Genomic DNA, 19,191 nt, shown 5'->3' with positions numbered 1-19,191 from the left:
GGGAATATGATGATATTTGAAAGCAAAGAAATAAGGTCTGAGATATCCAATGTTAAATATTGACTGAGCCAAAAGCTCTAAAGAGCGAGGCTTGTGGTTCATTCTTGTAATTCTAGCTACTCAATAGGTTGAGATCTAAACACTGAAGTTCAAAGCCAGCCCTGGAAAAATAGTCCAGGAGTCTCTTGCTTCCTAAAAGCAGGAAATCAAGATGTTGTTCATGTAGTAGAGCCTTGGGCAAAAAACTCAGGGTAGCACCCAGACCTTAGGTTAAAATCCCAGGACTAGTACATACCCACAAAAATAGCTCTGCGGAGTGAACCATAACAGTAACAGTGATATATAAAAATCTCACAGTTTAAAAATACCGATGAAGTTTGAAATGTCTTAATAATAGGAATTATCTACTTTTATATCCACTAGGACAATGCTCTTATGGTAAAGATAATACAGTAATGACAAATGAAGCCTTAGCAGATGTGAGTCCCAGGAGGAGAGAGGCTTTTGTGTCTTGTAATTTCACCAAAAAGTACTTTGCTTAGCATCCAGGAAGAGCCTCCTAAAAGATGCTTTTTGAGGATTAACTTTAATTACTTTGATAGACTAATAATATGAGCTACAAGTGCTTGTGTTTGTCTGTGTATAATTTGTGGGTTCACTGTCAATACAGTTTGAAAATTGATAAATTAAATTGGTAGTTACTTGGTTCCTTAGTTGTAATCTGAAATACTGGAGCTAGTCTAGGACAACTATGTACTTATTTATTTATTTTTACTGATAAGAAAATCAATGAAATTAGAAGTCTAAAGGTCATAAAATACTTATGCAGTCAAGTGATAATTTCTTTCCTTTACTCTTCCACTGCCTATGGATAAGCAGATATAATCTCCTCATGGTATTTTCCATAAATAATACCAGACATTTTTAGGGATATGGTTCATCATCAAAACCATATCTCCTCTAGATGATGTTCAGAGCCCATAATCAAAAGATGGTTTGTTTATCATTTCTTTATTTTTGTTCCTTTTCTAGCCTGGCTGTCTTTCAACAAAAGTAATGTATAATTAAAGGCACCATATTCTCTGAACTAACAGGAGAGCCCAACTGTGGTAGAGTTGCTATATTGACTTGGTTTTCCACGTCTATTTTGCTCTGTTGTTACTTTTTAATCTTCACTCCCACCAGGCACTGTCTTCCTAGTGAGGCAGTAGCTAAATGAATTGAGAATTCTATCAGGTTTACATCAGCAATGGGCACTGCAGACATTACCAACTCATTAGAAAAGAAATTCGGGAGAAACTAAAAAGATCTTTGTTCTCTCACTTGCAAAAAATTTCAGCTACCACTATCTCACAATGCCTGTTCATAGTTCTTTAAGAAGAGACTCAAGGTATACCTCCATTCTAGATAGACTTGTTATTTCTGTTCATACTAAATATATACATGTTCAATACTCTGCGGGGTTTTTTCACTCCACAGTGTGTCATTTGTCAAAAAATTCAAATGAACCTTCCCTAACTAAAGTAAAAAGTAGTCTGTAAAATAAGAACAAATCACCTCAATCTATAATATATTTTATGTACATAATTTCTCTAAAGACTGGGTTGAAATCCAGTAAACACACACAGGCATAAAAGCTGACCTTAGCACTAACTTTCCTGGGACTAATGTTGACTATACTGTAGAAAGATTTTCATGGTGATATAAGGTACTTTAATCTTTTCATTAAAAATTGATCTCCCTTACCAAAATCTAAAAAATATTCAATTGCATTGTTACCTAGTAGCTCTATTTTTGCTTAGCAACCCACTATACATTTACAGTAAAAATATTGGTATAATTTTGTATTTAGAATTACCTTGAAGATGGATTCTAGACAAGAATTGCCCTCAGTCAGTATTTCCTCAAACAGGAAAAAAGAATGTCTTTGCCTATACTTTTGTTTATATTGTTCCAAAGTAAACAAATTCATGCCCATTGCTAATGCAATATATTCAATATTATAACAATAATATAAAATAATCTTTCTTGATAACTAAATCAATTAATTGTAATATACCTAATAGTTTTTCTATCTACATCTTTTGTTTTCTTCTCTTAAACTAATGTTTAGGGAACGGATACCTTGTATCTTGATTTGATATAAGAATGAAAACCATGAGGCTGGGAAGGTGGCTCAGTGGTAGAGCACTTGCCTTGCATGCATGAGGCCCTTGGTTCAATCCCTCAGCACCACATAAGCAAAAAGAAAAAAGCCAGAAGTGGCGCTGTGGTTCAAGTGGTAGAACACTAGCCTTGAGCTGAAGAGCTGAGGGATAGCACCCAGGCCCAGAGTTCAGGCCCCATGACCGGACCTCCCCCCCCCCAAAAAAAGAATGAAATCATGATTCCTAGTTTTTCCAGAAATTTCATCATAAAGGGTGTTGGATCTTGTCCAATGCTTTTTCTGCATCTATTGAGATGATCATGTAGTTCTTGTCTTTGCTCCTGTTGATGTGATGAATTACATTAATTGACTTGAATATATTGAACCAGCTTTGCATCCCTGGAATTGATCCTGCTTAATCATAGTGTATGATTTTTTTGAAGAATTTTGTTGAACTTTTGTATCAATGTTATATATACTCTTAAATCACTGGGGACTGGACTTCCTTCTCATGAAGCAAGGCAGCCTTTGTATAGCATTAGGAGAAACTTGTTGCTTTTACACAAATCAATCTAGAATTATTAGGGAAAGTTTGGCCTTGGTTAGAAGAGTCTGAGGGAGTAAATCATGCTATCAGTCTCTCTTCTCATGGTCCCCATGGGTGACAACTCTAATAACTGCCCTGGCTTACATAGTTCTCCTGTTGCTTCTGACATAAACTGTTGGTCTCCATGGATGATGACCCTGATTTCACCTATTGCTGCCTCCCTGGTTCTTACCCTCCTGATACCATTGGTTGGCCCTTGTGTTATAAATGCATTAATGTTGTTGATGCTGAGGAGAATTGGGACTGTAAAATTAATGGTAATGCGGACCCAATATAACTTTCTCCCTATGGAGGGATTGAGTCAATGATTTGACTCAGGAACAAGTCAAAGGGGGATTGAATGCCAGCTGGTATGATTCCATTTTGAGCTTTGCCTTTGTTTTGGGGTTTTAGTCTCCATTTTTGGAGGGTGGTGACTAAAAAGCTTTAAACTAGAAAAACAACCTTACTCACAGGGCCACATCTTAGCTCCAAAAATGCATGTGGTCCCCCTCCCCTTAACAACCTAACCCACCCTTGATTGTTCAGTTAAAGACTGACCAATAAATCAGATAGGTTGTAATCTTGCTCAATTGGCAATACCACCTGATTACTGTAAACCCCGCCTTTTGCCCACCAAATTCACATGCCAATTTAAGTCAAAATGATAGGATAGTTTAAACAAGTAGTATAAGACAGATTGTAACTCAGTTGGCCACCTGCATGTGGCCTAACATGACTATGCAATCCTTTGTGTGTGTTGTGAACCCATTGGTCACCTGCATTTGGCAAAGCTTGACCGAATGGATTTTGCCTTTTAAAACCCTAGCTTGTGGGCCATCCCGAGTTGTAGTTTCAGCTCCTGAGTCTGTGCTGTGTCCCTGGCGGGTCAGCTTTCCACTTTCCCAATAAAGTCATCTTTTTACATGAAAAAAAAAAAAAGAAAAGAAAAGAAAAGAAAAACCAATGGAATTCTGTGCATACATCAAAAAATAATGACACTGCCCATTTATAAGGAAATGGAAGGACTTGGAAAGAAATCATATCAGGTGTAGTAAGCCAGACCCAAAGAAACGTAGGTCTCATGGTTTCCTTTATTTGTAATAATTAGTATACCTCTAGGATAATCTCAGTAGATGAGCAGAATAGCTCAGTAGCTATGTGACCATATAAATGATGCTAAGTGAAATGTAGTCCAAGCCCATATGGACACAAGAGGTTTTCCTTTGTTATTGTTGTTTTTAATGTAGTATGTAGTATGTGTTTTCATTTTTCTATTGTGTTTCCCCCCTATGGTTTATCTCCTGTTGTCACAGTATTTGATTTTGGCACCCTGGTATTGTATATACGTTTATCTGAATCAGGGAAGGGAAAGGGAACAGCAAAATGGTGAGACAAGGACAAGGAGGGAACCAATGCAACAGTAATACTCACAAGACAATATGTTTGAAATGATCTGTACAGCTCTGTACAGAAATGATCTGTACGGAGGGGGAGAAGGTCAGAGGGGAGGGAAAGTGGGAGAAAAATAAGGGAAGGGGTAATAAGTTCAATACCTTACCTACCTTACCTACGTAACTGTAACCCTTCTGTATATCACCTTGACAATAACATTAAAATAAAAAATAAATTAGAAATAAATAATGAAAATCACCAAATATACTATTTAAAGCACAGATATTTAAAAAACACTTTGACACTTTAACAGTTAAGCAAGAGCTTAGTCTCCCTTCTGGAAAAATACTATAAATTATCTATTTGACTAGATTAAGACCTCTGTAGTAGCGACTTTTATATCAAAACATTTTTTTCTACTATAGTACAGTTATAAAACTGTCAGAGATAATAAACCAATAAACAAAAGAAGAAATAGGTGCAGTCCTTTAAACCTACCAGATCCTATTCATCTTTTTAAAATAAGCTTTCTTGGAGCTCTTAAAAATTGTATTACAAATAAGTATTTTTTAAAGGAGCCAGATTGATATTTTAACAATCCCACAAAAATATTATCACTCTTCTTATAGTAATTACATTCAAGACCTTCAGATGAAATTATCCTATAGCATTATCAACCACTCAAAGTATTTTGAGACTGTTCCTTTTTATTTTCTTTGACAATACTAGAGTTTGAACTCAGAGATTCACATATGCTACTTAAGTACTATATCACTTTAACCAGAGACCCGGGTTTGTTTGTGATATTTTTCGTATAGGATCTCAGGCCTTTTGCCCAAGCTAGTCATAGACTTTGATACTCCTAAATATTCCTCTCTTGTAGCTGGTATCTCAGATACGAGCCACAACTCCCACATACTCATTGAGATAAGGCTTCACTAACTTTTTGGCTGGCTTCTAACTAGGATATTATAATTTTTTAAAGAGTTTGGGTTATATGTATGGACAGCCACACTTGGTCTTGGACTAACCTTAAAAATTTCCTTTCTCAGAAGAAATTTAGGACTTCAAGTTCTGGGATCAGAGGCAGGTTCTTTTTTTTTGGGGGGGGGGTCCAGTCATGGGGCCTGAACTCTGGGCCTGGGCACTGTCCCTCAGCTCTTCAGCTCAAGGCTAGTGCTCTATCACTTGAGCCACAGCACCACTTCCGGCTTTTTTTTTCTTTTTTTGCTTATGTGGTGCTGAGGAATCGAACCCAGGGCCTCAGGCATGCAAGGCAAGCACTCTACCACTGAGCTAACTTCCCAGCCCAGGTTCTTATGTCTGGATTGAAGTACTCAAGGTAGAAACCAAGAAGTCAGAAAAATCTGGAAGTAGAGCATAAAGTTAAGGATTTCAAACCATTTTTTCATTAAAAGGTAATACATGATGATAATACAAAATGAAAGGCAGGTACATATTTGAAAGAACATTGACTTTAACGCAAAAAATGTTGAATTTGATTACTGACATTTGTATTTGGAAATGCTGTGATCCTCAGTAAGTTATCAAACTTGTGTGATTATTATTCACCAGTAAAGTAATCCCCTGAGTTGTGGTGGTGTACAAGTTGGAAGGTTTTGTTCAGGGTTGTGTAACATATAAACATGAGCATTGTGTTTCTAAGATAGTCGAGCATGCTGAAGTGAGGTGAATAAAACAGGCAATATGTGTGTCAATTAGAAATGTAAGGAACAAGTGAAGAGTAGAATCTTAGCTCTAATAGTATTTATAAATACATTCAAAATATTTGATCTTCTGATTTCTGGTCTAAAATACCTACATTGCATGTTTTCATGTATGAGTTTCAATTAGAGGATGTATAAAGATGGTATTTACTTTCACGGAGCAGAAAACAAGACCATAGTATGCTATAATAAATACTTTGCCACTATTTTAGAGAACATGAGTATGTTAAAAAAAAATCTTGTTTTCCTCAGTGGAAAGGTTGTTGTAAATGTCATCTGCTCTCATGCTTCTGTAGTATTTGACAATATTCTGTTTCTTAAATATTGTCTCTACCTCAACTTCCCTTACAATAAATTAAACCTTTACCATCTCAAGTAACAGCCAACTTCCTGTCTCCATCTAACACAAGAATTTGTTTTTTTCAGTCATGGGGATTGAACTCTGGGCTTTGGTGCTATCCCTGATCTCTTCAGCTCAAGGCTAACTCTCTACCACTTGAGCCACAGCACCACTTCCAGTTCTTTGAGTGGTTTATTAGAGATAGCAGTCTCACAGACTTTCCTGCCCATGCTGGCTTTGGACCATGATCCTCAGATCTCAGCCTCCTGAGTAGCTAAGATTACAGGCATGAGCCACCAGCACCTGGGAAGAAATATTTTTAACAAGCAATGTTGCTTGAGGAAAATGGAAAAGTCTGCTGAGGGAATTAACATTTTGGTACATGCACAGTCCCTAACTGCAGTTGGGATGTTAGATTCAGGCATGCATCCTGCTATGGGCAGATGTTCTGAAATGGTTTATTGAGTCCAGTTGAAACTTAAAAACTTTCCAGACAATCTCTACACCTTCCTTTGATTATTTTATTTCACAGGTCTTCCATTGCCTCAATATAACCACCAGATTTTAAGATACACATGATGAAAAGATGTTTGTTGTTTTTTTTTTTGGCCTGCAAGTTTAGTGACATTTTATCATGCTTTTCATAGCTTGATGAAAAGAGTAAACAAATATATTTTATTCATCACTGTCTGTCATAGGAGATACAGCTTACATTACACATCAACATTTTTCACTAATAAATAAATTATTAAGAATTCCACTTTAATTTTTTTATATACTTACAAAAATCATTATAAAACAATGCAGTGGATAAACAGTAAGTTGTCACCTTCAGAAATTGCTGTTTACTTTTAATTGGGGACATTCTAAGAAACACATACTACGATACTGAGCAAAGAAAAACCGGAAATACATATATCATCACTTAACTCTAACTAAATACTTATTAACACTGTGCCTAAAATAAAAATCCATTATGATGCTTCTTTTGCTTTTTGTGTTTCTTTATTTTTTGTTTTTTCTTTTCTTTTTTTTTTAATTTTATTGTTAAGGTGCTGTACAGAGGGGTTACAGTTACATGAATAAGGCAATGAGTATATTACTTGTCAATCATTGTTACCTCTTTGATTCCTTGTTGTTTTTCCACTACCACTCCCCAGCCACCTTCCACTGCCTGAAGTTGTAAAGTTTCCAATATATTGTCCTATGGTAACAAAATGCTCAAACAAGGACACAGGTTGACCTGTGGGAACTATAAGGCTTCTTTTGAATTATAGTTATTTCTTTTTTTATGACTTGTGTGTTTTATTTATTCATTTAAAAAGTTACTGGTAAGTAGTTGTACAAAGAAGCTGTTATTTAACAAAGCAGTCTATGTATACAATGCATCTTGGTCAATGCTATCCCATTTAACATCCTTACCCATCCCTTCCATACTAACCCCTTACATAGCTAAGTAGTTCTGGTTAGTTCTTAATGCTTTCCTTCTGACAACAGTAACAAACTTTGCAAGTGTATGCTGAAATTCCTAGAAAAGTCATTCACATATAAACTGTTAAATACATGTAAATTTGGATAACAAACATAATGAGAGAATGGATAATCAGAATGGAGAGAAAAAGAAACAGTATTAACAAATCCACAAGTGCAAACTCACTGTATGAAAAGTACAGTGCTTGACATTTAATGGCAAATATACAACCAGAAGTATAGAAAGTTTTAAAAGGCTATAAAAAATTAACTTGAATTTCATTAATGTGAAGAATACTGCCAGACAACTCAAAAACATATAATTGGAACCTTAGTAGATACAGATATTTTTACACACAATTTTCAATCAATATCTAAAATTTTATAAATTTTTGAAAATTTACAAATGCATAGTCCTAAGAATATAAGCACAGTTAAACAAGTCAAAACCATTCAGGTTGTCATAACAAATTTCTAAAAACTAAATTTCTGTAGAAAATTCTGAAAAGAAATAAAGAATGTGAAGCCAGATTTAATATGGCAGACAGTAATTGGAATGACTACTAACTTCTGATCAGAAACAGCACAGGCCTTAACTCAATGAAATAAAGTGTGTTTGTATTTGGTGGTGGAAAGGTCAACTGAGTGTTCTATATGTAGTAAAAATACCTTTCAACCATAAAGGCAAATAAAAGCATTTACAGATAAAAAAAAAATTTGAATGTGTCACTACCAGAACAGTTCTTCAATGAATGCATAATAAAGTTTGTTACAGAATTGGTGCTAGACAGAGAGCTGGAAAACCCAGACAAACACAAAAGAATGTTAATTTCAAAAATGTTACATCATTTCCTCTTGTTTATTTTTATTTGCTTTAAAGATATTGATACATGCTGGCATAGAAATGAGTGAGATGTTCTGCCACTTTATTAATAGGTGAGCATTTTCTTCTTGCATAATAATGCACACTTATAATCACAGCACTTGGAAGACTGGGACAGCAGGATTAAAAGTTTGAATAATAACTAAATTCTCCTAATCTTGTGCAGATTACAGAAGTAAAGGAAAGACTGAGGATAATAAATCTAATTATTAGCAATTAGCACCCACGATCTAATTAGAAGGTTCAAAGGTCCTGAAAATGAGGGCGATGAATAATAACCAGTTCGATCTTTAAGTCTCTTCATTGGCAATCTCAGAAATTGGTTTCAGAACACTTCTTGGATTCACATCAATGCAAGAGAACTGGTAAATTAAGAATTAAATTATTAAATTGTATTTGAAAGAGACAGTCTGTTTCAGACCCCAAAGAAGTAGAAAAATAGAGGAAAACTGTAAGAAACTAAAACACCAAAAATACAAAAATAACTAGAGCAATACAACAAAAAGCAAACTTCAGGCCAGAAAATTGACTTGAGGCCAGAAAATTGAAAGTAAGTTTAATTGGACAACTGATAAGTTATGAAGACAAGTGGCATTACGCTTAAGGAAGTGGATGCTCTAAATAGCAACAGACACACAGGACAATACAAAGTTCATAGTGGATTTCACAATAACAAGATGGAGTACATATGGACAGAATAGGTTTAGGACTTGCTCCTGCATTCTCCTCTTAGGTTCAAAGATTCCTGTACTTGTTAGATAGTAGAGTTGACCTGGCTATTATTATATTTTTGGTGTATTTGAACTATATATGTAGTCTTTTCTTTTGTTCTGATAACAGATTCTTTAACTTGTTGGTACTCTACTAGTTTTCTGTCAATACACAAGTTACAACCAATACTATAATCGTAGCTACACAGGGAAGCTGACCCACCATCTGGCGACTGTGGCTAAAAGCCAGCCTGGGCAGGAAAGTCTATGACAGTTGTACCTACAACTAATCACCAAAAACCCCAAAGTGGAGTTGTGGCTCAGGTGGTAGACTGTTAGCTTTTAGTGAAACAATTTAGGGACAGTGGCCAGGTCCTGAGTTCTAGCCCTGGGAAAAGCAAAAAAAAAAAAATCCTAAAAAAAAGTTAGAATAGATATAGAAACATGAGCATTGCTCATTGATTGGCCTCTCCTTCTGTAAGTCAGAAGTCCAGGGATAGCCTAGCTGGGTTCTCTGCTTAACATTTTACAAAATTGAAATCAAATATCTACAGATTCTGTTTCTGAGTTCTGAATATAATTGCAAGTTCATGCACAATTCTGTTGGAAAAATTCAGTTCTTTGGGGACTAGGGCTGGAGTTCCTATTGTTTTTTCAATTTTTTTTTAAATTGTAAAGATAATGTACAGAGGGGTTACAGTTACTTGAGTAAGATAATGAGTACTTTTTTTTTAATTTATTTTATTTGTGAACATACTGTACAGAGGGGTTACAATTACATGGGCAGGATAATGGAGCATTGTTAACCCCTCCTTTGTTTTTCCCCTACTACTCCTTCCCACCTCACCTCCTCGACTCCTCCCTCCACCCCCACAAGCTGTAACATTCGTTTGCAACAGTGTCTTGTACATCTCATTGTTAACAATGGTTCTACCTGTGTCCTTGTCTCTGCATTTTGTTATTTCCCTTCCCTTCCCCAAATTAGAAAAAAAAAATGTATATACAAGATGCAGGGCACCAGAATCAAATAGTCACAGCAGAGGTTATGCCATGGGGAAAGAACATACAACAGAAACAAACAAAAAAAAAAATCACATAGTACATTAAAAACAACACCCACTGCTGAGCGCCAGTGGCTCATGCCTGTAATCCTAGCTACTCAGGAGGGTGAGAAGAGAGGATCGCGGTTCATTCAACTCCAGGCCGGGCAGGAAACTCTGTGAAACTGTTATCTCCAATAAACCACTAGAAAACCGGAAGTAATGCTGTGTGGCTCAAGTGGTAGAGTGCTCACCTTGAGCTGAAGAGCACAAGGACAGTGCCAAAGCCCAGAGTTCAAGCCCCCACAACTGACAACAAAGCAAAACAAAAATCTCTTCTGTCGATATCTCGGGGTTCATTTCGCTTAGCATCATCTTAATTTTTTCCAGGTCTTTCCATTTCCTAACAAATGGGGCAATGTCATTCTTTCTGATGGAGGCATAGAATTCCATTGTGTATATATACCACATTTTCTTGATCCATTCATCTTCTGAGGGGCATCTGAGTTGGTTCCATATCTTAGCTATGGTAAATAATGCTGCAATAAACATAGTTGTATTTTTAGCTTTACTGTGGCCTTGTTTGTGATCATTTGGGAAAATGTCCAAAAGTGGGATTGCTGGGTCATATGGCAGCTGTATGTGTACAGTCCCTATTCTTAGTGCCAACCAAAACCTGATTTTTGATTTTTTGTTTTTATTTTTGTTTTTATTTTTGTTTTTTCTTAGAGATTACTTTCAGCCCCTTGCCACATAACCCCCTTAAATAAATAAAATATATTTCTTATGGGACTCTATCTTTTCTATCACCAGATTTTGTTTTTTTAGAAAAGAAAAAAAAAACTTTTTCATTTAAAAGCCCATATGGTTTGCTCAGACTCACCTCATCTCTGTATCTTGACCTCAACCGATTTGGAAAAAATATTTATATCTTTAAAATCCCTTCAGGGTTGTTACCTAGATTAAGATTTGACTCCATCATTCTAAGATGCTAGCACAGAAGGTTGGGGAAATCTTGGTGCAAAGCTGAAATTAGTGTGTCTCTGAAATATTACTCACATTGTACAATTGAAACAGTAAGTCAGGGTAAAGAAAGCTTATTCAGTTTTCTTAGAGCACACTAGGTTAAAGAAGTGTGCTACCCAACATTGTCTCTAAATTTAACATCCAGGATAGCCTAATGAAAGCCTTTAGCGTTATCTTAACTGTGGATTGTAGAAGTTTAGATAAGAAACTAGCATCCTCCTCCTCCCCCCCACACACACCCTTTTTCCTGATTTCTTAACGAGGGCTTCCTCTGCTGTCACTTAGAACTGAGACTCAGACTTAGATCATTTAGAGGTCACTAGAGAAGAAAGTACAATCAATTTGCCTTTACTGTAGAACTATACTATACTATAGAGTTGCACAAATTCTAACACAACATAAACTTTTGGAGTATGTACAATCCATACAAAGATGGCTTTTTGATAATGGCCCCTGCTGAGAAAACTGCTTACAACACTATAGAATGCCATATAAACACCTCTGACTGAAGATGAATGGATTTGATGGATGACCAAATCCATGACCCCACTACTTAAGAGTTCACCTTGGGATCCATCTCTACTGTAATCCAAGAACATTAAAGGCAAATTGTTAATAACTATAGAGGAAGTCCTGCGTCTGATTAGTCCCTTTGGGTATTAGATACAGCACATCCCACTCCCAAGAATTTTGTAACAGCTAATCTATGAAATCAACAGATGTTCACCTTTAAGTGGAAACTCTTAGTACATGAAACCCTGTGAGAATTATGTACACTATTAACTTTAGCCCTAGAATCCTCTTTATCCTTTAGACCTCAAAAAATAGCGCATACCTCAAAGAATAGCTCATTTGAAAGATGTGTCACATACCTCATCATTTTCTTGACTTTTTTACTTGAGAACCTCTTCCCACAGCAGGTTAATGATTAAGTTATTTTCTAATGGGATCTTGAAAAAGCAGCAAAAGTGAAACAATTCTTTATTTAGTCTTCTCAACCCACAAACAAACCTCCAGTTAAAGGTTAAGAATTGACCCTGGATTCCTTAGGAATTTTTAAAATTAGGTGGATGTTCACTTATTAGACATGGAAAAAAAAAACCAATGCCAACTTTTTCTGTCAAAGATCTGGTTTATAGGGGAATCTTGTTTTTAAGACAGGATATTTAAAGATAACAGTGGTTATATGTGAAAACAAATCTAATGGAATGCCATAGACATTTAATGTAATTTTAAATAATCACATGACTATACAATTTGATGACATGATATGACTATAGAATTTGATGGCATGCACAATGATCTCATCTTCCACTGGTGTTTCTATCCATGAGTGCCTCCTGAGATAGAGGAATGGGACAACACTAACGACTTGGTTATATGGTTAGACACTACAGGGACCATATTACTATAATCATATGCAGATATCTTGCTTATGGAATGAAGTTTGTTACATATACACTCCTACAAAGGTGGACATAAGTCAGGAAAATCATCCGGGTAAGGAATCCCATCAAGCTTACATAGTCATCTTGTGTGCTAACTCCACTGTATCTATTCACAAATTCATTACAATAATTAAAAAGCTGTACGATTTTTGGATTCACATCAGCGTATTATTTTGGTAAATATTGAGGCTTATGCTTTCCACTACTCTCCTTGCAAGCTCTTCTTCTCCAAACAATATCTCCTTAAAACCAGACTTCACTGTCGTTTACTCCTAATGCCTAAGCTCAGTTTTGCCTTTGTGGATCCCTTTGGCAGCCAGAAAGCAGAGGGTATAAAGAAAGAACTCAACAAATAGACTAATAGTTGTCCTCTTTTAGGATCAAGAAATTCTTTTCTGTTTCTACTCTGTTCTCCATAAATGGATGGAAAGATCAATTGCTGAAATCAAAGACAGACATAAACCAGTCTCAGGTGGCTTTATGAGCTTCTCTGCTCTACATAGATCCCCATGTTCCTGTGGAACTTGTTATTTCTGACACACTACATTCTGGTTTATCCTTTAGGATATGGTAAAAAAGAACAGAGAAAAGGGGGATATAGCATAATCTCTCTTTCTCAATCTATCTTTGTGTGTGTGTATCTGTTTATTGCATTTATTCTTTTTTTTTCTGTGTGTGTGTCTAAGTGTGTGTGTTTGTCAGTCATGGGGCTGAACTCTGGACCTGGGCATTGTTCCTTGGCTCTTAAGCTCAAGGCTAGAGCTCTACCATTTGAGCCACAGCGCTACTTCTAGTTTTCTGGTGGTTAATTGGAGATAAGAGTCTCTAGGACTTTCCTGCCCAGGCTGGCTTTGAACTGCAATCCTCAGATCTCAGCCTCCTGAGTAGCTAGGATTACAGGCGTGAACCAGCAATGCCTGGCTTCATTTTTTCATATATATATATATATATATATATATATATATATATATGCATGTGAGTGTGTTCATATATTATATATATATACAGAGAGAGAGAGAGAGAGCCTACATATATTCTTCTCCAATATTTTCAACTCAGACTCCTAAGAACTGTCCTTAGGAATCTGGCTATACCACTTTTTGTTTAAGGTTAATGTATTAAGATCAAACTTCAGACAACATTGATTGAAACACTATTTCATACAACACTGAATTACTTCTATCTAGAAAAATCAGAAGTGTTGAAATGATTATATTTAATGACCTAGAAAAAGATTTAAAGAATAACTCAAACATAAACAAATCTGGATAGTCCTGGAAGCTCGTTGTCTTCCCTCTTTGGATGGTTTACAAGAAAGCTGGCTCAGCTATCCATTCAATTGTATGAAAGACAGTAGAGCTTGTGGCTTGTGGATCAAGGCCACTTTGGTGCCCTGCACCTTCCAGTATACAGACTTTGGCTCTGTCTTTACTTAGCAAGCCCTTACACCTAGCCCTTGAGTTAACATGTGAAAATGCAGCTGGGAGCACAGATCCAGGTGTTGTTACAATGAAACAACCACGTTACTCACTAGTATTTGGTTTCAGGTCTTCATAGTCTTCTATATATGTCCAAGTAAATTCTCAAAAGAAAATTCTAAAAAGAAAAATCAAAACTATGATAATCAGTAGTTGTTACTGAACTATCATAAATTTCTCAGATATAGTCAAAAATACTGTAAATAGATACAAACCTGAATCACAAAAACCAACCATAAACTGAAAGCCAAATGCTAAATTGTTTGAAAATATCCACTACTTACAATGAAAATAGAACCATGTTGAAAGCACAAACATAAATTATAAGCATAGATAAGCATTCTGGATATTTGAACACCTGAAATTGTAACACAACATTCCAAATGATGAGGAGAATTGACATGCCTTGATCTAATGAACAAAATTATAGTTAACTATGATGCAGGAGTTGAGTGCCCTTAGCTGATAAATGGGCCTCAATTTTCCTTAGCTTCCTATCACATATTCCTAAGTATAAAATTATAGATGGCTTTATTTATACCTTTTTTCATAATGAAAAATCATTACAAGTACAGTACTTTATATCTTAGCAAGAATAAAAACATTTTCTAGGTTTTCTAACCTAGAAAATTTTCTAACTCTTCTGTAGAAGAGTGTCTTTTAATATTTTAAGTGTATTATGTAACAAATGTCAAAACTATTGAATCCTGTATATTGGTGCATTCAAGTAAATATTGGAAAGAAAAAAATAAAATGAGTAAGTTAGATACATTATAGCCAATGTTATCTTAGATGGAAAAAAAATTAAGGTAGAAAACTAAATTCCCGGAGTTTAATTAAATTTGAAAGATTTTATATCCCTCTCCTTGAAAGCACTCCTAAAAGAAAACTTTGAACAGATGACTCTAATGTAATCCCAAAGTATATGAATAAGTTTTATAGCTAAGCTACTCAGATATTTTAAAATTAAGGATAAAATGAGTGACATTTTGTTGCACTGAATTTTAGATATATATTTCATTTGAAAATATTTCAGACATTTAACAAGACCAAAATGTGACAAGATTTATCTTTTCCCAATTTAGATGTCTTATTTGACTAATGAGGCAAGGTTTTTAATTTGCAAATGCTTCCATTTTGGATTTATTTTGTCTTAATCTTTCTTCAGATCAAAGCAAGGACTTAGAGTTCCAACTTGACATAACTTTCTCTTGTCCCTTGTACAAAGAATTTTCTTCATTTCTCAGGATATTTTAATCCTTCAATAGTTATTGCAGTCTTATGTACATTATTTAAACCACCCAATTGTTAACTCAGTGTTAAATCACTATCAAGAATAGAAAGCAGGAAAATTAACCCTCAAAAATTAATAGCTTTTCTGTATACCAACAATGAGAAAAGCGTGGCTGAAATCAGGAAAACAACTCCATTCATAACAACCCCACAAAAAATAAAATACCTAGGAATTAACTTAACCAAAGAAGTGAAGGACCTCTATGATGAAAACTTTAAAAACTTGAAAAAGGAAATTAAAACAGAACTTAGAAAGTGGCAAAAACTCCCATGCTCCTGGATTGGAAGAATCAACATCGTGAAAATACTTCCCAAGGCTATCTACAAATTCAATGTGATACGTATCAATATTCCAACCTCATTCTTCAAGGAAATGGAAGAGGCAATCCAAAAATTCATATGGAACAATAAAGTCTCCAAATAGCAAGAACGATCCTTAACAGAAAGAACAGTGGTGGAGGAATACCAATACCAAATTTCAAACTCTACTATAAAGCCATAGTAATAAAAACAGCTTGGTACTGGCACAAGAACAGACCTCAGGACCAATGGAATAGAATTGAAAATCCAAAAATGAACTCACAGACCTATACCATCTAATCTTTGATAAGGGAACTAAAAAAATAGAATGGAAGAAAGACAGCCTCTTCAGTAAATGGCGCTGGCAAAATTGGTTAATCACTTGTAGAAAACTAAAGCTAGATCCTTATATATCACCCTGCACCAGAATCAACTCCAAATGGATCAAAGACCTTGGAGTCAAAACAGACACTGAAAATATTACAGGATGGAATAGGAGAAACCCTAGGTCTCCTTGGCACAGGCTGAAATTTTCTCAATATAGAACCAAAAACACAACAAATCAAAGAAAGGTTAGACAAATGGGATTGCATGAAGCTGTAGAGCTTCTTTATGGGAAAGGTCATAGCTAGCAAGATCAATAGAAAGCCCACTGATTGGGAGAAAATCTTCACTAGCCATACAAGGGACAAGGGTCTCATATCTGAAATATATTTGGAACTCAAAAAAATTAAATCCCCCAACAACAAATCCTCAAAGAAACTACTGCCCACCTCACCTCAGTTAGAATGGCTATAATCAAGAACTCTAATAACAATAGATGCTGGAGGGGATGTGGCCAGAAGGGAACCTTACTGCATTGTTGGTGGGAGTGTAAACTTGTTCAACCACATTGGAAGGGAGTATGGAGGTTCCTCAAAAGACTCCACATAGAACTCCCCTATGACCCAGCAATCCCACTTTTGGGCATTTACCCAAATGTTTACAAACAAGACCACACTAAAGCTACCAGCACAACTATGTTTATTGCAGCATTATTTACTATAGCTAAGATATGGAACCAACCCAGATGCCCCTCAGTAGATGAATGGATCAAGAAAATGTGGTATATATACACAATGGAATTCTATGCCTCCATCAGAAAGAATGACATTGCCCCATTTGTTAGGAAATGGAAAAACTTGGAAAAAATTATATTAAGTGAAGTAAGCCAGGCCCAAAGAAACATAGGTCCCATGGTTTCCCATATTTGCAATAACTAGTATATGTCTGAGTCAAGCAGAAAAGGTCAGATAAGTTGATGTTAGGTGAAATGAACCCCAAGATAAATATTCAAATGTGTTTTCTTTCATGCGATTGTTTTAACATATTTATAAGATGATTTCTTAGTTGCTTTGTATGTCCCTCCCCCATAGTATAACCCCTGCTTTCACTGTATTTGATGTTGGTATAATTTGTGGAGGCGAAGGGGAAACACAAATCATTTTTTTTTTTGTCAGTTGTGGGGCTTGAACTCTGGGCCTGAGCACTGTCCCTCAGCTCTTCAGCTCAAGGCAAGTGCTCTACCACTAGAGCTACAACATCACTTCCGTTTTTCTGAGTGTTTATTGGAGATAAGAGTTTCATGGACTTTTCTGCCCGAGCTGGCTGGGAATTGCGATCCTCAGATCCCAGCCTCCTAAGTAGGTAGGATTACAGCCATGAGCCACCAGTGCCCGGCTAACAAATCGTTTAAATAGGGATACAGGTGGACCCATTGCAATGAGATGTAAAGTCGTTATGTTGAAAAACGAACTTTACAACTTTGGCTGGGAGGGGGTGGGAGGGGGAGGGAGGGGCCGGGTAGATGGAAAGGGATGGGAAGGGCAAACAAAGAGGCAGTAACAATGCTTGATAAGAAATGTTCTCATTATCTTGCCCATGTAATTGTAACCGCTCTATAAGGTATTTTCACAATAAAAACAAAATTAAATTAAAAAGAAATAAAAAGCAGGGCCAGACGTTGGCTAGCACACCAGACTAAAGAGAGCAAGCCCTTGAGTTGAAACCCCACTACCATAAGAAAAAAAGAAAAGGAAGAATCTTTCTTGTCACATCCCTAAAGAAAGAAATTTTCTGGAATACTATACAATGAAAGCCAAAACTTTAAGTTCAAATATCAAGTAATGAACATCTTGAACTGTTATACAAATTGTATTACTCCTGGAAAACTCAACTTTCTTATGCACCAGTGTTATTCTCTTTGTTAAATCTTTTCAGTTGATACCTCACATGGGCTCACATTATTTCAACCTATATGAGTTGCATCGTATCCAGATATGATTAGAATATTAGAAATAAGACTTACTTTTGAATAGACAGGTAACAGAGTTAGGAAAGAGGATTAATAGAGAAATGTTCACAGCAGGACTAAGAATATTAGCAGTGAAAGAATTCGTCAGTCAATTCTTAATTCATGCAGAGATTTCTTGAAAACAAAAGATGTAAAGGTGCCTAAATGTAAACATTTAGAAAAGATGGAGGGCATTTTAAAATGTGATGCACTTAGCATGCACATTCAGAGGAAATTATAGAGTCCATTGTCTGTTATTTGTAGTACATAAAGAAAATTAAGTCATACAAGCCAAAAGTCTGTTGCCACTGCTTTTATATTTCTCCCAGAACTCTCTGCTTGATGACTCTGATAGGCATAAATGTGTGATGTGGACAGACTTTTACTAAAATACAGGTCATGAGAGTCTGCATGACAAATTCCTACAGAATGCAAAGAATATGATAGTAATGGGAAGAAGTCATTTATATAGTCATTAAAAGAGGAAGTTAACATATAGAATATGCAAAAGATTTATTATTGACTTACAAGGAGTATTATATTAAGAAATTATAATGTCAATCAATAAAATATCGTATCAGAATGTTTAACAATGCCATATCTATGAAGGATTAAGAATTTCTCCCTGTAACTTATTCCTGTATCATTGTTTAAAGAATGGCTGTGATTATTAACTTTTCATTGAAGACAAATAATTCACCGACATTATTCAATAGTGAAAATGAAGCAAGGTGGGCTTTAGATTTGTGTCCTTTGGTTTATGTTTGCTTTATAGAAGTTTTCCCATTAGATTTTCCAAGGCAGAATGAGAGAAGTCATGGGTAAGCTCTATTCTGTGATACTCTGTTGCTATTTCTCAAATATCAGCTTGCTTACCACATACCTCAGAGAGACAATGTGATCAGCAAACCACTTATGAAGAGTGTATTGTTTTATGGTGATCTATCAAGGATATGTTCCCAAATGTTTACAAAAAAGACCACACTAAAGCTACCAGCACAATGATGTTTATTGCAG

The sequence above is a fragment of the Dipodomys spectabilis genome, unplaced genomic scaffold (genome assembly GCF_019054845.1).
Source record: "Dipodomys spectabilis isolate Male_0828 unplaced genomic scaffold, ASM1905484v1 ptg000002l, whole genome shotgun sequence".
Taxonomy (NCBI): Eukaryota; Metazoa; Chordata; class Mammalia; order Rodentia; family Heteromyidae; genus Dipodomys; species Dipodomys spectabilis.
Note: the sequence above shows the minus strand (reverse complement) of the source record.